This window comes from Eutrigla gurnardus (assembly GCF_963514095.1).
Source record: "Eutrigla gurnardus genome assembly, chromosome: 14".
NCBI classification, from domain to species: Eukaryota; Metazoa; Chordata; class Actinopteri; order Perciformes; family Triglidae; genus Eutrigla; species Eutrigla gurnardus.
Genome location: NC_139937.1, coordinates 27098340 through 27123163, shown reverse-complemented (window position 1 = coordinate 27123163; position 24824 = coordinate 27098340). Strand labels below are relative to the sequence as shown.

General features: G+C 46.5%; 1 long non-coding RNA gene across 3 annotated transcripts in view; it reads left to right on the top strand.

Moving 5' to 3' along the window:
- LOC311024728 overlaps window positions 1-24824 on the top strand; it is a 103849-nt gene that overhangs the window by 15583 nt on the left and 63442 nt on the right. The window contains exons 1-2 of one of the 3 annotated variants that reach the window (XR_014598326.1): window positions 5547-5683; window positions 15668-15854. This is a non-coding gene — a long non-coding RNA (uncharacterized lncRNA). Of the gene's footprint in view, window positions 1-5546; window positions 5684-15667; window positions 15855-24824 lie in introns of those variants that run through there. The other 2 variants (XR_014598324.1, XR_014598325.1) reach the window with 2 other exon arrangements.

Genomic DNA, 24824 nt, shown 5'->3' with positions numbered 1-24824 from the left:
AAGTGATGATGATGCGTGGTGTGGATGTGCATATCAGACGGCTGGTCAGTGATGCCTATCAGGGCTGTTACACCAAGATTGAGACGGGGGTTGGAGTCTCTGAGCGTGTCCAGCTTAAGAGGGGAGTTAAGCAGGGAGACCCGATGTCCCCCTTCCTCTTCAACCTTGCCATTGATCCCCTACTATACACTCTGGAGCGGGTCGGAGTGGGTGTCAAAACGGGCGAAGCGGTCGTCTCCTCCCTGGCTTTCGCAGATGACCTGGTCCTACTAAGTGAGTCATGGGAGGGGATGGCACGCAATCTCTCAATCCTTGAAGGATTCTGCGAGATGTCCGGCATGAGAGTGAACCCTGCAAAATGCCATGCGTTTATGATAGGGGTACCTAAATGGCACATTAACAAATGTCCAAGCTGGTCACTTGGTGGGGATGCTATCCATATGATAGCCGTTGGGGAATCTGAACGATACCTGGGTGTTCAGATTAACCCCTGGGAGGGGGTTGTGAAACCACCCCTCCCTGAAACAGTGAAGGATTTGACGGACAAGATTTCCAGGTCCCAGCTCAAACCGTCCCAAAAATTGGAAGTACTACGGGTGTATGCTGTCCCAAGGCTGATCTATCTCGCCGACCACGGTGGTGTTGGAAAAGGGGTGCTGCACGAATGTGACAGGGTCATTCGGTCGCACATCAAAAAATGGTTGCATCTGGCCCCGTCCACGGCTGATGGCCTCTTTTACTCCAGGAGATCGAGTGGAGGCCTGGGAATCATGAAGTTGGAAGTACATGTCCCCACACTCCAACTACGTCGGCTCATTGGGCTGTATGAGTCCGACGACCCTTACACAAGAGCCTTGAGCAGGGCTTCTGTTCCAGCCAAAGAGCTGCTGGGACTGTGGAAGCGGGCCACGGAGAGTGGCTCGAATTTGACCGGGGACGACGACTTGAGTGGCAGGCTTGCAGAACTCTCCACGCAAGCATGGCAAGCCCGAGAATTTTCCAAATGGAGCCGCCTGGCCACCCAAGGAGTGGGAGTGGAGGTCTTTCAGAACGATAAGGTCAGCAATGACTGGCTTGTGAAATTGGGCCAAGTACGCATGAAGCAGTCCGAGCTGATACTTGCATTGCAAGTCAGAACCTACTCGGTGCCCTCCCGTGCAGTTAGCAAACAGGGGCAAAAATGTTGCATGCGGGACAGAAGGTGCATATTATGCAATCAAGGCCCGGACACCCTCCGGCATGTGGTGGGAAAATGTAAAGCTGTCAAAGCAAACCGCATGGCCAGTCACAACAAGATTTGTGACTTATTGAAAGGGGAAGCTGAAAGGTTCGGATGGAGGTCGTGGCAGGAAAAGCGGCTCCAAGACAAGGAAGGCCGAGTGGGAGTCCCTGACATGGTCGTGGCAAAGGATGGCGTGGCTATCATCCTGGATGTGGCGGTGTGCTTTGAGACGTCCGAAGACTGTCTTGCAGATATTGCAGCACTCAAACAAGATAAATACAAAGGCTTTGGGAAGGCAGTCAAACTGCTGGTGCCTGGGACCCACACAGTTCTGTCTCGAGGTTTCCCCATTGGTGCAAGTGGTATGCCCCCAACAGCGGGATTCTGAAGCAGCTCGGGGCCAGCAAGTCGAGAGCGAAAGCCTTCTCCACCCTTCTGAGTCGAAGGGTGCTGCTCCAAACAATCGATGTGTGCAAAGCACACAGAAGTCTGGTCAGGGGCCGAGGTCAGAAGTTGGCTGGTACTGGGAACAACTAACCACGGAAGGAACCAGGGATGCCTTGGATACGAGGGGCAACCCAAGTGGACTATGGATCCAGTCGGGGAATTGATTCTACCTACATTTTGCATGTTGTACTTTTCCTGAATCGTTTGACCAGATCTGCACTGGCAACGATATGTGTGTTTATTGGTTATGTGTTTATTAAATGAAAAAAAAAAAAAAAAAAACCTAAGATTGGAGTACCATAGGAGGCGGCTCCAGCCCACTGCAATACCAAGATAAGGGCCAAGACCGTTGGGGCGACGGTCTAAGGGACGTGGCCCCGATCAGAGCCTGCCCCAGTTGAAGACCTCGAGTCAGACGAGTGAGTGGTGGTAGCCTGCGGTCAAGCCTAGTCTACTATTTAGACTGTTAAGGCATGAGTCCTTTAAGTGTGGCTCTGGTTAGAGCCCGCTTCGGTGTATGCTACAGTGGGTCGGTCCTGGAGCGCGGTGGGCGGGCTGTGGTCGCCCTGAGGTTGCGTCGAGACTGTTTCAAAGTGGGGGCCACCCTTGGCAACGGAGGAAGTCACTGCGGATGGACTCCGCTTCCCCCTGGAGCTGCAGACCTGCCCACCGGTCTACATAGCACATAGGTGAGTATTCCAAAGCCTGTGTTGTGCAGTATATAAGGGAACAAATTGAAGTCATTCTGGGTAGGCAGAGACCCCGTTGTTAACCGGTTATCCGGTCTAATAAACTCGACCCGAAAGCTGTCTTCGTTGGCCGGTTGGAGCGGGACTTAGCGGCCGTTCTCCATTCTATAGGGCGTGTTAAAATCTATGGGTGATGAGAGGAGGTAAGCCCTCAGTCGACGTAAGACTATAAACCATACGGAATAGGAGCGGCCGGATAGCCATGTTCTATGGTGATGTCGGCCTCCCCGTGAGCCGGAAGGAAGACGCACCGGTGGGCCGGCCACGGGGCACCCATGAAGTCTAGGATGTCCCTTGGTCCCGGGTCTTGACTCGGGCGCCCGGGGATTCAGCTCCGTCCAGCGGCCTGGTGTCCAATGACGGATATCGAGTACGCGCGGGAACGACGGGGGTAACGATGACTCCCTTAAAGTCACCCTTTCAAGAATGAAGGCCGACACGGCGGCAGGACCTGACAAGGTCAGGAAACAGGACCTTACGAGATGGGACCCCAAAGGAGTCAAACTGGCTGGTCTGTTCAATGCTATACTCTATAATGGGAAGTTGCCCCGTTGCCTGAAAGCCAGTAGGACGACATTGATCCCCAAATCTAACGACCCACTCAAGCTGAAACATATCAATATATCAATGGAGACCAATAACCATAGGTTCCATCCTACTTCGAGTCCTATCAGGGGTCCTATCTCGAAGATTTACTGCAGCATGCCAGATGCACAAGAGACAGAGGGGATTCATTGAGTCCCCTGGATGCTCCGAGAACCTCTGCATTCTGGAAGGACTTATCAGCCTCAGCAAGAGGGAAAAACGCCCCTTAGGTGTAGTCTTCATAGACTTCGCCAAAGCCTTCGATACCGTAGCTCATGAGCACATCAACAGATCAGGAAATTCATCAACCATGCCTATTCAGGTTGCTACACCAGAATCACCACTGAGAAAGGGCAAACGAGAAAGACTGAAGAGGGGGGTCAAGCAGGGTGATCCCCTCTCCCCAGCCCTATTCAACCTTGCAATCGACCCATTGATCCACACTCTGGATAGAGTAGGATCTGGCTTTGTAGCTGAAGGCAGTAATGTTTCGTCACTTGCCTTTGCAGATGACTTAGTGTTACTAAGCAACACTTGGAACGGAATGGCTAACAACCTAGCCATTCTAGAGGAATTCTGCAGGATGACCGGGATGAAAGTGAACCCGTCGAAGTGTCACGGATTCATGATCGATGTCCACAACGCATCATGGAAAATCAACAAGTGCCCGAACTGGAACTTAGAGGGGAACCCCATACACATGATTGGGGTGAATGAGTCTGAAAAATACCTGGGAGTACGGATTAGTCCCTGGAAAGGGATCATTAAACCCCCCTCAGCTGAAATCGTAAAGGACTTGACGAACAAAATCTCGGCTGCAGCACTTAAACCCTCGCAAAAAGTTGATCTACTCAACACATATGCACTTCCCCAAGTAGTTTATGGAGCGGATCACGGCAACGTTGGACGGGGAGTATTAAAAGAATGTGACCGTATCATTCGCAACCATGTTAAGGAGTGGCTTCATCTCCCTCCATCCACCGCCAACGGTCTGCTGTACTCCAGCCAAAGAAGCGGAGGTCTGGGCATTCTCAAGCTAGAAGCACATATCCCTTCAATACAACTAAGAAGAATCATTAAACTGCTTAATTCAGAAGACGAATACACCAGGAACATCGCCAAGACATCCATTCCCATGAAAGTCCTGGTGAAACTGTGGAAGCTGGCCACAGAAGGTCAACCTGAGAAGGAGGCTGGTAGTTTGGGACTTGACAAACTAGACATGCTGGCCGCCAAGGAATGGAGAGATAGAGAGCTTCGACTATGGAGCGGGTTGCGTACCCAAGGAGTGGGTATCTGGGTCTTCAGGGAAGACAAAATCAGCAATAACTGGTTGAAAAATTTGGGAACAACGAAACTCAGCCAGTCAGAGCTGATTATAGCCTTACAATTACGAGTCAACTCGTTACCATCCCAATCTACTGGTGGGAGAGGACAGGACTGCCCAACCAAGAAACTACTGTGCAAGCTCTGTCTTAATGGTCAAGACACTACAAGACATATTGTTGGGAGATGCCCAGCAGTCAAACTCAACAGGATGGCGAATCACAACAAAATCTGCGTCCTTCTCCAAGAAGAAGCAACCAGATTAGGCTGGAAGACATGGAGGGAGATCCAACTGAGATCACCTGAAGGACGGACTGGAGTCCCAGACCTGGTAGTTTCCAAAGGTAGTTGTGCCCTAATACTCGATGTTGCTATAACATTTGAACTATCAGAGGATTCTCTCTCCAACATGCAGCACCTGAAATCGCTGAAGTACATGAAGTTTGCCGGAGCAGTCATGTCCCTCATTCCAGGAGTGGACACCGTACTCAGCAAAGGTTTCCCCATTGGGGCAAGAGGGAAGTGGTTCAGAGGAAACAACCTGGTTCTGGGGCTCCTAGGAGCAAGCAAATCCAGGATAAAGGTTTTCTCAACTCTCCTCAGTAGGAGAGCTCTCCTCCACACAGTGGACCTGTGTAAAGTCTATAAGAGATTAGCCTATAAATGAGACTCATTGACAAACCCAAGTATGCCGGATCATTGTTCATTATTTATTAAAAAAAAAAAAAAAAAAACCTGGTACACCAACAGCACCATGGAAGGAGGCAACGACTCTATAAACTCTAGATTGCCCACGACCAGAGAATGGTCATGTCCCTACAGCTGATGCCTGTCGAGGTTGCCTAAGGATGGTACTATCAGATATGTTCGGAGGTACTTGGGAGTTCATCTTAATTCTATGAGGCCGTCGACCGAATCCGGGTGACAAGAGGTGGTAAGCACTCAGTCGACGAGAGACAATAAACTACTCGAAACAGAGCAGTCGGATAGCCATGTTCTATGGCGATGCCGGCTTTCCGCTGGCCGGGAGGTTGAAGGTATCGGTGGGAGCGGCCTCGGGACACCCAAGATGTCTAGGGAACTCTGAGGGTCTCGAGCCTATCGCTCGGGAACCCAAAGGTTCGCCTCGACGAGCGGTCAGATGTCGGTTCGCCGATATCAGCGACTCAGCGGGAACGTCGGGGTAACTATGCTCTCTTAAAATAGCCAAATGCCTCGTCAACTAATTAGTGACGCGCATGAATGGATGAACGAGATTCCCACTGTCCCTACCTACTATCTAGCAAAACCACAGCCAAGGGAACGGGCTTGGCAGAATCAGCGGGGAAAGAAGACCCTGTTGAGCTTGACTCTAGTCTGGCACTGTGAAGAGACATGAGAGGTGTAGAATAAGTGGGAGGCCTTGGCCGTCGGTGAAATACCACTACTCTTATCGTTTTTTCACTTACCCGGTGAGGCGGTGTCAAGCCTTTCTGGTGTCAAGCGCCCGGCCCTGCCGGGCGTGACCCGCTCCAGGGACAGTGGCAGGTGGGGAGTTTTTTTTTTGTTGCTCCAAGTCTTTTTATTTATATTTGTGCATTGAAAGATGATGTACAAAGTACATAGATTCAAGAAGATATATGATCAGGAATTACACAGATATAAACAACATGAACAACAACACCCCCCCCCCCCCCCCCCCCCCACCCATCCCTGCAACAGAAATACTGTACTGGTGTACAACCATTTGCATTGTAAAAATGATACAAATTGAATAAAATAAGAGAAAAGAAATAATAATTAATTCAGACAGAACAGCGTGTTAAATAAGTTTCAGAGAAGGAGAGAAAGTAAAAATAAATAAATAAATGAATAAATAAATAAATTGAAAAAAAAAAAAAAAAAATCAACAAGTGGTTGACAGCGATCCTCATGGGTTTCAGATTATACATAATACAGGATTAATTGCACATTTTATACACAGAGCACCAACATCAATGACATTTTATTTCTCTAAATAACTGAGAAAAGGTTTCCATGTAGCATCAAATTTTTGAATACACCCTCTTGTAGAATAACGAATCTTCTCTAGTACCAAATAGTGTAGGAGATCATTGATCCACATCTTAAAGCTTGGGGGAAATTTCTCCTTCCACTTAAGAAGTATTAATCGCCTAGCTATAAGAGATGCAAAGGCTATCATATTCTGTGCCCGGCGGTTCGGGTGAGTGTCTTGAGGGGTTATTCCAAATATGGCAGTAATTGCAGAAGATTCAATAGGTACTTGTAAAACATTTGAAAAAGTTTTAAATATTGACTGCCAGAAATTGCCTAATTTTGAACAAGACCAGAACATATGCAAAAGGGGGGCTGGTGCTTGCCTGCATCGATCGCAAATGGGGTCGATACTAGGTGTAAACTTTGCTAGTCTCACTTTTGACCAATGAAGGCGATGCATGACCTTGAATTGGATAACTGTGTGTCGTAGGCAGATGGAAGAGGAATGTATTCTATCTAAAGCTTTTTCCCACATCTTCTCAGAAAGTTCAAGCCCCAAATCATTCTCCCATTGAGTCTTTAATGATGTCAAAGGCTTCAAATTGTATGTATTTAGTAAGGAATATATCTTCCCAATATTTCCTTTGGAGCCTGAATCAAGCTTCAGAATGGAATTTAGGAGAGTATTGGGTGGTTGAGATGGGAATTGAGTAAATGATGTAGAAACGAAGCTACGGAGCTGCAAAAATCTAAAAAGATGAGAGTTTGGGATGTTAAACTTAAGCTTCAGTTGTTCAAAAGATGCAAAGATATTATTGACAAATAGAATCTCTATTGTGGTGACTCCTCTATTGGCCCATTCACGAAAAGTACTGTCTATGATTGAAGGCAAGAACTGGTGTTTTTTTGCTATAGGAGCACAGGTCGGCAGATCCTTGAGAGAAAAACTTCGTCTGAACTGTGTCAGAATTTTGAAAGACTGTTTCACAATTGGATTTGAGGTGAGTTTAGATATGGAGTCTGAAAGGGGGAGTTTTGAGCATAGAAGTGAGTGTAAGGAAGTATGTGGACAGGAGGAGTTTTCCATTTGTAACCACTCAGGATTATCACCAGATGGAGAGCCCTTCCAAAACAGCATAGATCTAATATTGGCAGCCCAGTAATATAACTGGAAGTTAGGAAGGGATAGTCCTCCATACTCGCGACGCCGTTGTAAAATCCCTTTCCGTATTCGGGGGGGTTTTCTTGTTCCATATGAATCCCGACACTAAATTGTCCACCGACATAAAAAAGGATTTAGACAGATGTAGGGGAATACATTGGAAAACGTACAGGAATTTAGGCAAGACATTCATTTTAATTATGTTAATTCTGCCTCCTAGTGACAGGGGGAGTAAACTCCAGCGTTCCATATCTCGCTTGAGGTTAGTCAGTAGTGGTGAAAAGTTAGCTTTAAATAGGTCTTTAAAGACATGCGTTATCCAGATTCCTAAATATTTAAATTTTTGGGGACTGACCTTAAATGGGAATAAACCAAAATCGATTTGCTTAGCTGCTATATTCATTGGCATAATTTCGCTCTTTTGTAGATTAATTTTGTATCCCGATATTTTGCTGAATTCTTCAATCAAGTCAAGAGTATTTGGAAGACTAGTTAAAGGATAAGACAAATATAAAAGCATGTCATCAGCATATAAGGACACCTTATTATTCGAGTCATATCTCTGTATTCCCTTTATATTGATTTCGCCACGTACTGCTGATGCCAGTGGTTCAATCGCAATAGCAAACAGGAGTGGTGACAGAGGACAACCCTGCCGGGTGCCACGACGAAGAGGGAAGTAAGAGGAGAGGTTATTGTTTGTTCGAACAGCTGCAAGTGGAGAGGAATACAGAATTTTAATCCAGGAAATGAGTTTTTCACCAAAACCAAATTGTTTCAGAGTATAAAAAAGATAATCCCACTCCACCCGATCAAATGCCTTCTCGGCGTCAAGCGATAGTAATATTTCTGGGACGTCAGGTGGAGTGGGACCATAAAGAACATTAAATAAGCGTCTTATGTTAAAAAAGGAGTGACGACCTTTAATAAAGCCAGTTTGATCGTCCGCTATAATTAAGGGCAAGACCGCTTCTAAGCGGCAGGCCAGCATTTTGGAAAGAATTTTACTGTCTACATTTAATAGCGAGATGGGACGGTAAGAGCCACAATTTAGAGGGTTTTTGTCTTCTTTAGGAATAAGAGAGATGGTCGCTTGTCGCATAGTTGGAGGAAGAGATCCAGTGAGGAGCGACTCCTCAAAAACAGAGAGCAGAATAGGGGACAGCTGGTCCGCAAATTTTTTAAAGAATTCCCTTGGGAATCCGTCAGGTCCTGGGGATTTTCCAGCTTGCATGAGTTTAATGGCATTCATGAGTTCCTGTACAGAAAATGGTTTGTCTAGTTCGGATGCAGTTTGGTTATTGATTGTGGGGATATTTATTTTACTGAAAAAAGACTCAAGTAGAGCATGGTCATCAAGAGACTCACTATCATACAGCTTCGAGTAGAATCTGTGAAAACATGAATTAATCTCAGAGTGATCCATAGGTTTAGTGCCCAGTTCATCGTTTATCTCAGCTATAGTTCTATCCACAGTTTTCTGGCGAAGCTGATGGGCAAGAATCTTCCCTATTTTTTCCCCACATTCGTATATTTTACTCTGTGATTTATTTATCAGATTTTCAATGTGTCTCGTTGATAGCAGATTGAACTCGGTTTGAAGAGTCAATCGCAATTTGAATAAATTATCGGATGGGGTGACAGCGAGAGTAGTATCCAATTTAAGAATATCATTTGTTAGCTCCTCGAGTTTCATATTGCGACGTCTTCTTTGCTGTGCACTGTATGATATTATTTGCCCTCTTAGATACGCCTTCATGGATTCCCACACTGTTAAACGCGACATTCCGGGGGTCTGATTATGCTCGAGGAAGAAAGTTATTTCAGAGGAAATAAATTTAACAAAGTCTTCATCTGAAAGTAGTAAAGTGTTAAGTCGCCAAGGGTGGTAGTTGGCTTGAGAGATTGGTAAACATAGAGCCATCAACAGGGGAGCGTGGTCTGAGATAACTATGGCTTGGTACTCACACTTTCTTAATAGTGAAAGAAGGCTTTTATCCAAAAAGAAATAGTCTATGCGCGAGTATGTTCCGTGGACCGGAGAGAAGAAGGAATAGCTTCTAGCCGTAGGATTCTGAAAGCGCCACACATCAGCTATGCCATTCGTGTTAAGAAAAAGCTGCAGTTGAGATGCTGCGATGGATTTGGATACATTCCTAGTCGAGCTGCGGTCCAGAGTAGTTGATAATGTGCAGTTCATATCGCCTCCGAGGATGAGATGATGTGTATCCATGTTGGGGATTTTAGCGAAGAAATTTATAAAAAAGGAGCTGTCATCCCAATGTGGTGCATATACATTAACTAAGATGACTGGCGTGTTATACAGTCTACCCACCACAATTACATAACGCCCAGAGGAGTCTGTTTCAACCTTTGACATTACAAAAGGGATGTTCTTATTAACAAGGATGGCCACACCTCTAGATTTGGAATGAAAATTAGAGTGATATGATTACCCGATCCATCCACCCCTGAGTCGAAAGTGGTCAAAGGTTCGGAGATGCGTCTCCTGGAGAAAAGCAATTCCCACATTTAATTTCTGCAAATGAGTCAGTACTTTCTTTCGTTTAGAGGGATGATTTAAAGATTTAACATTCCAGCTTATAAAGGTTACGTCACAATTGGTTAATTTGTTTGAGAAGTCCGTGTTAGCCGCAGCCATGTTCAAGAAAAGGGAAAGATTGGCGGTGCATTAAGTCTGCCTGTACTTGTGTCTTCAAAAGTACTAAAAGGACCTTTAAAGGATAAATAAGTATGAGCAATGAAACCAGAGAAAAGAAAAAAAAGAAAGAAAAAAACCTGAATGTAAACCCAGGTACAGTAATTCCCCAATACTCACCTGAAGGAACAAGGTGAATCCCAAACCCCTCGCAACAGTATCTACACATTTAAGTGCTTGTGTGAGGACGCACTAGCAGTACTAGAAGAACAAGCTCCGCTGTAGAACATAGTTTTGTATTAGGTACCTTAGAAAATAAAATATTTCAATCTTTTTCAAAAGAAAAGAAAAAAAAAAAAAAACAGGTGATTGCTTGCTGAGCATAAACAGAGAATAAAATTATACTGATAGAGGCACACGACAGTATTAATCAACTTGCTGAACCTGTTGTAAACAAAAAAAAAGAGTGAAAAAACAGCACTGTTTTGATACATATGTGCTCTCTACCTCTTCCTCTGGGACAAACTGGGGCCATTTGGCTCTGTAACAGTCAAGGTGATGTGTTTGCCTGACCGAGTGGACATCACCCACCTTATTCAGACGTGGATTTCACATGTTCTTACTCCTTTCAAGTCAAGATCAGTCTTTTGAAGATCCCGGTAAGATTCTGCTTTTCACATAAGCCATGGCTTCTCCGGCATTTTGAAACTGTTTTTCAGTCCCGTTATGCGTAATCCGGAGCCGTGCTGGATAGAGAAGACCGTATTTGACACCCTCTCGTCCTCGAAGTAGTCGTCTCACCTCGCTGAAAGCGGACCTGGCCTGCACGACGCTGGGGGGATAATCAGGGAAGATGGAGATGTCTCTCCCTCTGAACCGGAGCGGCCCGGACTCCCTCGCGCGGCGGAGGATGTCGGCACAATCCTGGTAGTAGTGGACTTTTGCCACAATGACACGGGGTCTGCCGTCCTGGCTTCTCGGCTGTAGCCCCATGTGGGACCGATCGATCAGGACATCTTTGTCTAACTTCAGCGCTTCTTTTAGTAGTTTGGAGACAGCTGTCGGTGTGCTTAAGTCTGGAGTTTCTGGGACGTTTAGTATACGGATGTTGGAGCATCTCATTCTTCCTTCCATATCAAGGCACTTCTTCTGCAAGTTGCCGACTTCTGTCTCGAGTTTCCCGACTTTAGTCAGCAAAGATGTCACGTCGTCTGAACATGATGAGAGCCCCTGCTCCATATGCGCCACTGTTGTTTTCATCGTCTCCACGTCGGCGCGAATAGCCGCGGTGTTGTTTGCTAGCTCCGTTCTTACTGCCTGTAGCTCGGCTTTAATGTTTTGAAAATCGTCAGCCAGAGCGGTCTTGAGCTCCGACCTGAGCAGCATAGCAATGTCCATTTTCAGTTCCGTGAGGATTTCTGCTTTCAGGCTCGCGGGCTCCATTTGGTCTTCAGGCTCAGGTGTATCACACCTGGATGGTGATTCACTCGGGCTTGAGGCTTTGGGCCCAGTAGCGTTAGCTCTTTTTCTGAACCACAGGGATAACTGGCTTGTGGCGGCCAAGCGTTCATAGCGACGTCGCGTTTTGATCCTTCGATGTCGGCTCTTCCTATCATTGTGAAGCAGAATTCACCAAGCGTTGGATTGTTCACCCACTAATAGGGAACGTGAGCTGGGTTTAGACTGTCGTGAGACACTGATGATGTGTTGTTGCAATAGTAATCCTGCTCAGTACGAGAGGAACTGCAGGTTCAGACATTTGGTGTATGTGCTTGGCTGAGAGGCCAATGGTGCGAAGCTACCATCTGTGGGATTATGACTGAACGCCTCTAAGTCAGAATCCCGCCTAGACGTAACGATACCATAGCGCCGCGGATCTTCGGTTGGCCCCGGATAACCGGCTTCAGTCGGTGAGTAGAGCCATTCGTGACAGGGCTGGGGTGTCGCCCCTCTCCTATCTCGCACCGCATGTTTGTGGAGAACCTGGTGCTAAATCACTTGCAGACGACCTGATTCTGGGTCAGGGTTTCGTACGTAGCAGAGCAGCTCCCTCGCTGCGATCTATTGAAAGTCAGCCCTCGATCCAAGCTTTTGTTGGCCGTGGGCGCGGGCCCCACCGACACGCCCTCCCCCCCAAGAAACAGTGGGAGTACCATGGGTGCGGGGACTTAGAAAAAATAGAATATTAAAGAGGGGTGTGTGTGGAGGAGAGTGAGGCCGGCCGTGGGTGCCTGTCCTGGGCCAGGTGCACCTGCTCCGTCGGCCTGGAAGTGTGCTGGAGACTTGGAAGAAAAAAAAATATTAAAGAGGGGTGTGTGTGGAGGAGAGTGAGGCCGGCCGTGGGTGCCTGTCCTGGGCTAGGTACACCTGCTCCGTCGGCCTGGAAGTGTGCTGGAGACTTGGGGAAAAAAAAAATTAAAGAGGGTTGTGTGTGGAGGAGAGTGAGTCTGACTGAGGATGCATAAGACCGAGGAGGTGTACCTGCTCCATCCCCCTGGATGTAAGTCAGAGTACCATATGCCTGAGGACTTAGAAAAAATAAAGTTATGGGGGGGGGGGGGGGGGGGGTCAGTGTGGAGGTCAGTCCGCATGAGGGGGCCTAAAACCGGATGGAAGCACCTGCCGCATCCCCCTGGATGTAAGTTAGAGTAACATATCCGCGAGGACTTAGAAAAAATAAAGTTATGGGGGGGTCAGTGTGGAGGAGAGTGAGTCCGCGTGAGGGGGCCTAAAACCGGATCGAAACAACTGCCGCATCCCCCTGCATGTATGTTAGAGTACCATATGCCCGAGGACTGCGGATGAAGATGCACCCAAAAGGCAAGTGCAGGTTCTACTTTCAATATATATAAATATTTCAAACAGTATGATGATGAATCAAGTGATGTTTGAAGTTTATGAGTGAAGAAAATAAAGTGGTTTTGTTTCCTTTTTAGGATGGGAGTGCAATGTGGACCAGCATTGGACCTGGGGAATGTGGCCATATTCCTCATTATTCTAGCTGTGTTTCTCTCACTGTACATGATTATCATGCATATTCCCCATATGTACAACTTCCTGCTGAAGTTGTAAGTAGTGAATTTACAGATGTTAAGAATGTTCTTATAATGTAATATTTCATTAGGATAAATATTTTTTAATCAGATTTATGTTTTGTTAGATATAGAACAAAGGAAATTGACAAATGGAAGTTATTATTATTGTTATTATAAATATATACTGATGGAAGGCAAAATACTTCAGTAGTATTATTTATTACAAGGGGGTGGACTAAAATAAGTTTATACTTTCTCCCAGTCCCTTTCGGAAATGTCAACAGAATTTATAGTTTTCAGTTTATGTTTACTCTGTTATACTTTGTTATTTTCAAGTTTTATTTTTTTCTTTATGATCATTTTTTTTTTGTTTTTTACATGTTCGAAATAAACTAACTATGTATCTATCTATCTTTCTTAGCAAGTCTTTTGCCTAGTTAAATTAAATTAAATTAAAAGGTTTGATGATGATGATGATGATGATGGTGATGATGGAAGTATTGAAAACATATAACTGAGACTGAGACTAAGTCCAGACTGGTCTTTTTTCAGCTACCCTGCCTTCCTGAGGAGCATTGGCCTGGCCCCCACAACGGTGTCCCTGTATGTGGGCCAGGCCATCTCATTCATGGAGTTCTTTTTCGACACCCCACCAAAGCACTGTCGGCTGACCCAGGGGCAGCTGACGGTGCTAACCAGGGAGCTGAGGAAGCTCTATAGAGACCTGGGCCGGACCATACATGGGCACCAGTCTGTTGTTAAACAGGGTAAGCAACAGAGGCTGTTGTCCAGGGAGGACCTGGGGCAGTGCCGGGTCCTGGCCAGGGCCAAGATCCCCGAGCTCCTGGGTGAGTCTGACCTGTCTCTCTCTCTCTCTCTCTCTCTCACACAATTTTTTTCAGTGTCTAAAAGCTTCAAGTGTAACTGTTGTCTTCTCTCTTTGACTCTCATTACAGAGGACATAAAAAGTGCGGCCCCAAGGGACCCAAAGACCCGCTATAGGTTTTTTGGGTACCTGGCGGCCTACTTTGGGGCCATATATGGCCACAGGAGCGGCGTCCTCACGAAGATGCGTGTAAAAGGGGTGAAGGACGCCATCGGGGACGAAAAGAGAGGCTACCTCATAAATGCAAGTATCATTTTAATCCCTTTCCCGACATTTAGTCAGTTTGTGTTTCTGTTCCACACTTACCAATCGGTCATACGTTGTCTTCTGCAGGTCTTGGAGCACAAGACAGTGAGAAAATTTGGGGTGGCACAGCTCTATCTGGAGCCGGAGGAGTACGCCTGGTGCACAGAGTGGCTCCGGCTCCGGAAAAGGGCTGTGCCGACCAACAGCTTCTTCTTCTCCTCCCTCGGCCGCGGCGAGGCCAAAGACCTTGTGAAGTATTTCAGGGCGGCGTGGAAGGAGATGGGCCTGGCGGGAGCGCCATCATTCATGGAACTCCGGTCGGCAGTGGCGACATATGTGGCTATCAAAAACATGTCCTGAGGAATTGGTCAATTTGGTGCACTTGTTCATTAATGCCTCATTTTCTGTTTTTGCAGAACTTTGAAGAGAACGATGCAGAGGTGCGCCGTAATGTGGCCACATTCATGTGCCACAATGTGGCCACGCAGGAAAAATTCTACGCCCTCCATCACACGCTCACAAGGGCCAAGCAGATGAGAGAGCTGTTTGTCTGTCTCTCCCTAAAGAGCGGACAAACAGCTCTCTCATCTGCAGAACCCTCCACCTCCACAGCTGCTGCCACCACCTCCGGGATGGAGGAGACAAAAGTAAGTTAAAACCTTGCAATTGCTATCACACCACAGTCCAAATTCAGTAAGCTCATGTGTACCTGTTCTTTATTCTGAAGCTGACACCACGCAAAAAGAAGGGGTCCACAAGCCAGACAATGGCCAACCGGGTGAAGAGGAGGCTTGGGCTGTCCCCCAAAAAAAGATATCCGAGGAGGCCGAGGAAGTAGTTGTTTGTCATTTGTTAAAAAAGTGTGTTGCACACAACTAAAAAAAAATATGTTCATTTTCTATTGTTGTAAAAAAAAAAAAAGTGTGTTGCACACAACAAAAAAAAAATATGTTCATTTTCCATTGTTGTAAAAAAAAAAAAGTGCTTGTTGCACACCAAAAAAAATTGTTTATTGTTTTGTTGTTTTGTTCCAAGTTTGTGTTCAATTTTTTTTCCTCCACATGGGCACTGCCTTGACGTGGCGTGGGGGCTTAAAGCCTGTGTGATATCAGGGCCTCTGGAGAGGCTCTGATATCACACATGCTAACCAAAGTGCCCCCAAACACAACTTCCCTCCTTTCCAGGTTTCCAGGTGTATGTCTGTTTGCCCTGCTGACAGGTGTACCACCCCAGTCAAACTCCCCACCTGCCACTGTCCCCGGAGCGGGTCACGCTTGACACCAGAAACGAGAGCCCGAGCTGCTCACAACCTCCCCGCCTCACCGGGTAAGTGAAAAAACGATAAGAGTAGTGGTATTTCACCAACGGCCGAGGCCTCCCACTTATTCTACACCTCTCATGTCTCTTCACAGTGCCAAACTAGAGTCAAGCTCAACAGGGTCTTCTTTCCCCGCTGATTCTGCCAAGCCCGTTCCCTTGGCTGCGGTTTCACTAGATAGCAGGTAGGGACAGTGGGAATCTCGTTCATCCATTCATGCGCGTCACTAATTAGATGACGAGGCATTTGGCGATCTTAAGAGAGCATAGTTATCCACGTTGTTTTCCCGCACGTCCTTGATATCCGTCATTGGAAACCTGACGGGCAGTCCCGGCGGCATGGGCGGGCATTGGCTTGCCGTGCCCGCTCACAGAGTCAGCCATGCCCACCCTGGGCTGGAAGCTGTTTAAATTATTTGGGTTTTGTTTTTACCTCGGAGTGGCCAACGCTCTACTATTCCTATCTCGGTTTGTCGATCATACAATTCAACTAATCCAACCAACGAACCCAGGCAACGTGCTGGCCAATTACAGGTGTTGGGGGGGCGGGTCACTGAGTTAACAACAAGTTATTTCGCTGTGGTGTTCGGCATGGATGTCTGTATTTTCCCCCAAGAAATACGCGGACAAGAAGTGAGGACGCGAACGGGAGCGAGCAGGAAGCAGCGATATTTACTTCTACTGGAAATGTCAGCATTGAAGTCAACAGTAACACTGGAGTAAACATTCATGCTAGGAGAGGTAGCTCCCTAGCTGCTGTAGCTACCTCTCCTAGTATGAGTTCAGTGTTCAGGTTGACATCAGTGCTTCTGTTTCCAGTAGAAGTGAAGCTGTATGGTGCTATCTGCATGCCACAACCCTTGTTGCCGGTCTTCTTGAATAAATGCTCGAGTTGCATAAATGGACACAGCACTACACTATTTTGTTTGTTTTTTAGATTGTGGGATGAACTGCCCCTTTTTAGTAAGAGGAAAAATACTTCTCCGCACTTTAGCAGTGGTCACGAAGCCATTGTTCTGCTTGAAGCAAATAAAATGTAGGTTGAAAAACTTTGCCCCCCTGAAAAAATGTAATGCCCCCCCCTACATTTTTTTCTGCAGCCGGGTCTGTGGACGGGGCTGAATCCCCGGGGACCTGGACCAAGGCCTGGGTCCCAGGGACATCCTAGACAACATGGGTGCCCCGTGGCTTCGACCACGGGGTGGCCGACATCACCATAGAACATGGCTATCCGGCCGCTCCTGTTCCGCGTGGCTTATAGTCTCCGTCGACTGAGGGCTTACCACCTCTTTGTCACCCATAGATACGACATGCCCCATAGAATAGCGTACGGCCTTTTGCTCCGCCGCCACAGTCTAGCAGTATCACGCTTCAGGCTAGGGGAACAGGGGCACAACATAAATGAGGCAGAGGACAATGTTGCACAATCAAAAAGCTGGACTTTATTGGGCACAGCTCAAAGTAAACAAAGGTATATGTCACAAAAGGGTGGACAAAGTCAACACCACGAAAAACCGAAAAAGAACTGAAGCGTCTCTTCAGGGTGAACCAAGGCCAAAATAACAACCAAACAAAACTATCTTCTCGACCAGACTAACTTGCCCTGGGAGGAATAAAAAGGAACAAATAAAATGACAAGGTCTAAGCCTAACTTCCTAAACTAACAAAAACAGGAGAAAAAGGGGAATGAAAATAAATGGCAGTTACACCCTTACTGCTTCCTACCAAAATAAACATTAAAGGCAAAAATGTAAATAACTTAGAATGGTGCCGAAGCACAGCAAAAAGGGTCAGCTAACTCACACACAACCAATAACCAAACATGACTTGCAGGGGAACTAGACACTAGAGATGGGACGTTTGACACCGAGACTCCGAAGCCTGCTTCACTCTATTGAAGCAGGCTCGTTCGAAACGCTGTGTCGAGGCTTGTATCAAATCTCCACGATCACGTGACCGATGACGTTTGACGCTTCATACGTCACAACGAACCACCGGAAATGAGGTGACTGATTCGAAGTTTTGGCGCGCCTTCATTCGTTATAACGAGACGCGAGATGCCCAGTGCTCCCCCCTGCTTCATAGCGTTCTGAGAGACCTTTGACAGCGACTACCCTACTTGAGTGATGGAGAATCCGAGTGGAAGAAAGCGATCCCGTGGATGGGAACACTTCGACCTTGTGTCACCCACCAAGGTAGGTGTTTTATAATATAATATAGCCTAATATAATATACTTTAATATGGTATTGCAAAATATCTTCCCGCGACACTTGCAAGGATGTAATGGTTACAGAAAATGAATGAATGTTATGATATAGCTTGTAATATTTTCAACTTCATATTATCTTGATTGTTTCAATATTGCATTTAAATATATTTATTAATGTATTTTTTTAAATTTAGGTTCAGTGCCTCATATGCTCACGAGAGCTGGTGTATGGAAACAACACCTCCTCTATGTTGCGGCATCTTCGTGCCAAGCATGATCATGCAGCAACTTCTCAGCCGAGCACCTCAGCTGAAGCTCACCCTGCTGACCCTTCTGGTATTGTATTGTAACTGTATTGTAACTACTCAATACAACCTATTCTTCAGTTGAATCCAAATAAGATTTAAAAGTTGCACACATGTAACCTACATTTTTTCTTTCATCAGTGTCCAGGAAGCAACAGCTGGATGAGGCCTTGCTGAACCTTGTAGTTATGGACACACAGCCATTGTCTGTGGTGGAGAATGAAGGCTTTAGGGCCTTTGTCCACCTCCTGGATCCGACATACACGATCCCAGGAAGGAAGGCTCTGAAAGAGATGTTGGAGGACAAATATAAGATCACCAAAGACCAGGCCGTAGCAGAAGTTTCGAAGGCATCCACTATCTGTTTAACAGCAGATATGTGGACCTCCATTAACATGGATGCCTACTTGGCAGTGACTGGGCACTTCATCACAGAAGAGGTCCAGCTCAAAACTGTTCTGCTTGGTGTCAAGCAATTCCCCAGGTCCCACACTGCAGCAAATATTGCAGAGGCCAAAGCCACTCTTATGGCAGAATGGGGAATAAGAACCAGAGTGAGGTGTCTGGTCACAGACGCGGCACCAAATATGATTGCTTGTGCCAATGTACTTAATGTGCGTCACATTAACTGCTTTGCCCACATGTTAAATCTGGTGGTGAAGAAGTCATTGTCACAGACATCTGACCTGGATGACATACGCACCAGGGCACGTAAAATCGTGGGGCATTTCAAGTCGAGCACTACAGCTAAAGAAAAGCTCTGTGAAATACAGCGACAGATGGGCCGACCAGAGCACAAACTTGTGCAAGAGGTGGACACCCGCTGGAACAGCACATTCTCAATGCTCCGGCGGCTGTACGAGCAGAGGGAGCCCCTGGGTGCAGCCCTCAGCAGTCTTAACACCCCCCTCCTGCCATTTTCTGCTGAGGAATATGAAACAATCAATCAGTGCATCTCAGTCCTCTCTCCCTTCCACCAGGCCACTGAAGAGATGTCCACAGAGAGGAGGGTGTCTGGATCAAAGGTGATCCCCATTGTAAAGATGCTGAAGCACCAAGCTTCAAGACAGTGTGCTTCAGTAACACACCACATAGCCAGTAACTTGGTTCACAACATGAACACCAACCTGCAGGAGAAATTTGCCTTGCTTGAAAAGGTAACTTCATTAACACTTGAGGTGGGCTTCTGCAGCACAACAAGCTGTCAGGCAGCGGTGGAAAGGCTCACCAGAGAATGTGCCAATGTAATGCCTGCACCGGCTCTGCCACTGGCACCTGCAGAGGGTCCATCCCCTGTCCAGAGCAACAGCCTCTGGGACCTACTGGACAGCCACGTGGATGCACAACGTCCATCAAATTGTACCGCCAGTGCAATTGCAGAGGTCCAGAGGTAAACAAAATGTACTTTTACTTTTTCTATTTTGTTTTGTATTCATCTCTTGCTGAAATGATAATGATAATCCAGATATCTGAAGGACAAACTGCTGCCCAGGACAGAGGACCCATTAAAGAATTGGCTCCTCCAAAAGGCTGCCTACCCACACCTTTTTATAGTAGCAATGCAGTATCTTTGCACACCAGCATCCTCTGTCCCCTGTGAGAGGATCTTTTCGAAGGCTGGCGAGATCGTCAGCCAGAGAAGAAGCCGTTTGAAGCCAAGCACCATTGAGCAGATTTTGTTTTTAAATAAAAACTTGTAATAAAGTGTTGCACAAGCATAAACATCAACACAACAACACATCCCCCAAGCACATTTCCCTTATGCACGTAATCACTTCATTTTGACACTGTAGCACAAGCACAATCCCACATATTCACAAAAGTACCTCTACAATGTTGCATTTGAATCTTTCCATATTATGTGTTACATCACAATCATGTTCTTAATGATAATCAGTTTATGATCCAAATCCTGGGATGTCCCACCACAAGTGGTTTCCACTGAATTGCATCAAAACTTCTCACAAACTCAGTCACACCTCCAAAACACGTTTCAAGTAATTACAGGTAGTAACAGGACAACACATTTAACATTTTATTAGTCAATTGACATTATATAGTAACACTTTGTTGTGTATGTGTGAACAATGATTCTTAGAATGAAGACACAACTGCTTAATAATGACTTTATTGCTTTTGTGTTGGAACTGGAAGCAATGATGTGTGAATCATTAGGAGGTTCATTGCTGCTATAACTGCAGCTGACCACTAGATGTCACTGGTAGGGTCTTTCTGTGAAGCTTTAAAGCTTCGAATCTTTTTTCGGTACAATCAGGAAGAAGCCTCAAAAGCTTCACGAGGCTTCATTTGCCCATCTCTACTAGACACCATTCAAAGTACACTCAGATCAACAGCACGAGGAGGAAAGCACGAGAAGCACAGTGAAAGCCCTCGTATGCTGTCTGAAGAGCACTGCCTTTTCAAACTGGGCCGCTCGCCAGGCTCATTGGCTGCAGCTGCGGAGAACCAATGGCTGGCGGCAGGAGGCGGGACCTGTAAATCAAGCAGAGCTGGACAACAAAAACAGGAACGCTCACTCGGGCCTAAATGCGAAATCTATCGGCTGGGGGACGTAACACCCCCCCTTCCTAAAAAGAACATCTACCACAAAAAGTTTGCTCAGGACTGGGAGACACGAGAAAGAGCGTCGGCCATAACATTTTCAGTTCCCTTTTTGTGACGGATTTCTAAGTTGAAACCCTGCACTAACAGAGACCACCTCATCAAACGCTGGTTCGCATTCCGCATCTGGTTCAGGAAAACGAGCGGGTTGTGGTCGGTAAACACTAAAACAGGTAAAGAACTGGAACCAAGATACACCTCGAAATACTGTAACGCCAGCAGCAGCGAGAGAGCCTCCTTCTCTGTGGTGCTGTAGTTAAGTTGGGGAACACTGAACTTTTGGAAAAATAACAAATGGGGTGAACGATCCCTTTCTCATCCTCCTGCAGCAACACAGCTCCGGCCCCACTGGCGCTGGCATCCACCTCCAACTTAAACGGGGGAGTGAAGTTTGGGGCTGCCAGGACAGGTGTGCTGCAGAGGTGAGCTTTACAGGAACGAAAAGCGACATCACAGGCATTGGTCCAAACAAACGTTTTTTTAACACTAGTCAGACTTGTGAGTGGGGCGGCTACATCAGCAAAGTTTCGGCAGAAACTCCGGTAATACCCCGCCATGCCCAGAAAGCGGCGGAGCTCACGCCTGGTTTTGGGGACGGGAAAATCCAGGATGGCCTGGACTTTGGCCTGGACAGGGCGCACTTGGCCTTGGCCCACCTGTTTGCCAAGGTAAGTGACGGTGGCCTTACCAAACTCACATTTTGCCAGGTTAAGGGTAAGGTTGGCCTCTCTCAACCTATCAAAAATCACTTCCAGAGTTTTTATATGCTCTGACCATGACTCAGAATATGCAACAACATCATCTAAATAAACTTCACAATTATTTACATCGGATAAGACGATGTGCATCAGACGCTGGAATGTGGCAGGTGCGTTTCGGAGACCAAACGGCATAACAGTGTACTGCAAGAAACTGTCAGGCGTGACAAAAGCTGACATCTCGGAAGCACGTGGTGTTAATGGGACTTGCCAGTATCCCTTCAGGAGGTCAAGTTTAGTCACAAATGTTACCGAACCGACTCTGTCAACACAGTCTTCCATGCGGGGAAGAGGATAGGAGTCTGGCTAGGTGACATTATTCACTTTTCTAAAATCTGTACAGAACTGTGATGTCTGATCAGGTTTGGGAACAAGCAGACAGGGGGAACTCCATGCGCTGGAGCTGGGCACAGCTAAACCATTCTCCAATCGATAGTCAACCTCCTTTTTAAAGAGGGAGCGCTTGGTGGGGTTGACACGGTAGGCACGTTGCTTGATTGTAGGGTGGTGACCGACATCAATATCATGAGATAGAACAGTAGTGCAGGTAGGAGTGTCGGAAGATAGAGTGAGGTGGCTGTCAATCAGTTTAACAATGTCAGCTTGGGCGGGACCATCTCGATCAGGGATGCCAGGGTGAAATTGGACAGGGGGCCAGATTTTTTTCAAGTGAGACCTCAGGGGGCCGGATTACACTTTCGGACTGAAAAGGCCAAACATTGACTCAACACATGGATAGGTAGGCTATTTGAAATTATTCATGAAGGCCTACACATCAAAAAGAAATTGCATTGGCACCAAAGTAGCCTCACAATGAGGCCTAAATTACATACATTACAAAGGAAGATGATTGACAGGCGCTCTCCTTCATACAATCACGTGCACACTTCATGGCTGCACCTGATTGGACGATCGCTTTCACTGCTGCGCTGTCTGCTCCCGGATTTCAAACCGACCAACATGGCGGCTCGTTTGGAAACTTTCTCTTATTTTACGACAATAGTTCACCGAAAGGTATTTCTGAAAACATTTTATGCGAGAAATAAGCTATGTATTTGCTGAATCTGTCTTTATTTTAGATGCACAACATTCAGTTTAAAAGAGTTTCGAGAGCTTGTGGGAGGCAGCGGCACACCGTCTCTCCACGCTCGCCGTGAGTCGAATGCATTGCAGGGCATACCGTAAATCCTTTAATATAGCCTCAGCCAAAATCTTCGCGACGCGAACCTGACAATGAATGGGAAGGGTGGAAATAACGCTGCCTGTCGACACTTGCCCCGTCCAATGTTAGAGACCGGCCGGTAATAGAATACAGGCCAGTATTAGAGGATTTACGGTATATATTTTTTTTAAAAATAGATAAAATAATAATGAAAAAAATATTCTCCCCTTATCACCCGCGGGCCGGATGTGACGTACAGTCGGGCCGGGTCCGGCCCGCGGGCCGTAACCCTGTCATCCCTGATCTAGATGCTGCAAATGAACAGAGATGTTTTGCAACATTTCAGAATTTTGCAGACTTGAACACGAGGAGCTATTTCCACAGAGACCATCACTTTCTGGTGAATACAGGGGAGGAGTGACAGAGGTGACGGTGGCTACGCTACGTGCATCACCGCGAGTGACATATGGTTTCAGCATATTCACATGACTTACTCAAGTTTTTCCCTTGCAGTCAGGAGATGCGACAACAAAATCAGTTTAACATAACTGCTTCTCAATCACATGAGGGCCAGAAAACTTTGCTTGAAAAGAAGAAGTGGGGAGTGGGAGAAGAACGAGCTCTCTGTCACCAACCTGAAAAACTCGCTTCACAGACTTTTTATCAAATTTTCCTTTCATTTTTTCCTGAGAAACCCCCAGAGAGCAGCGTACAGCTTCGCGTGCCGTGTGCAACCTCTCCCTGAATTTACTCACGTAGTCAAGCACGTTAGAGCTGGGGCTAGCTGTGTCAGACAGGAACTTCTCACGGAGCATACAGAGGGGACCACGCACTGCGTGACCAAATACTAATTCAGCAGGGCTGAAACCAGTGGACTTCTTTTTTTTTTTTTTTGGCATCACATGACTAAATAACCTAATACTGAATACTGCAGCACCCTGCCTTCGCCCAATGACAGCTGGGATTGGCTCCAGCCCCCCCACGACCCTGAATACAGAATAAGCGGTAGACAATGGATGGATGAATACTGCAGCATTTAGCAGACACAGGATATCAGACATTAGTGACGACTAATTAGCACAATACTCCACCATGTACATTCATCTGACCACTTCAGCATTCACATAAACTGAATAACAATATAAACAAGAGATCGCGACGGATCCCGAAATCCGCGCGTCCCCCACCCGCGTGTGCGGAACTTAATTGAACATCAAAGGGTGCGCCAATAAGCCGACGAGCATGCCGCCTTCGTGGCTGCTCTCATGAACACCCGTGTTGCGGTTCCCGACACATAAACAGACCGCCGACAGACGCGGTACAACTTTCCCCCATTTAGCTGCTCCCTGAAACTATAACGTGGAAGTACTAAATACACTCAATGAACGAACAGAAACACTCACTTACATTCTGCAATGACGCACACTGGCACTTCAGTGCCGCACAGCGAAGTCTAGCGAGTGACTGACGGGAGATAAACTAGCCGGGAGATCATATCGCTGCTCGTACTACACTCCCCATAATGCTTTGTGCTCTTAAAGTAATACAATCGCTCACCAAAGGATTATTAAGACACAGAATCATCCATAATAAACATAACATAACAACTTCTGGAGCATTTCTAACAACTGTGACATCATGAATGTTTATTGTACCTTGCCACGTTTTTGAAACAGTAATGCTCCAGTAATTTCCATCCACGGAAACCGCAAGCATATCCGGGCTGCACGCTTGACAGGTGAAGGGCTCCTCCTTGCAGAGGCTGTCCACCTCATATCTCACAGCCTCCCACTCGAAGAAGCTTTTGAGGAAGCTATCGCTGGAGATTTTCCCAGTCTATCACAAAAACGACATCTTGATCAAATGATATTTATAAACTAAAATAGAAGGACACAGCTTTTGCACAATGCACAATACAAATGGGTCAAAAACGACAAATAACTTCAATACTCACACGGCCAAAGCGGACAGTTCGCTGATCAAGCATTTTTAAAAATGCCTGACAGGACAGTCCAGGTGCAGCCATTTTAATTTCTTCATACGAGAAGAAAACATCAATGGCATAGATTGTGGCAAAGTGAAGGGTTGCTGGCCAGTAATCACTCTTTACAACATCCTCCACTCCAGCAGTCCACGTGGCTTTGCATGCACTGCAA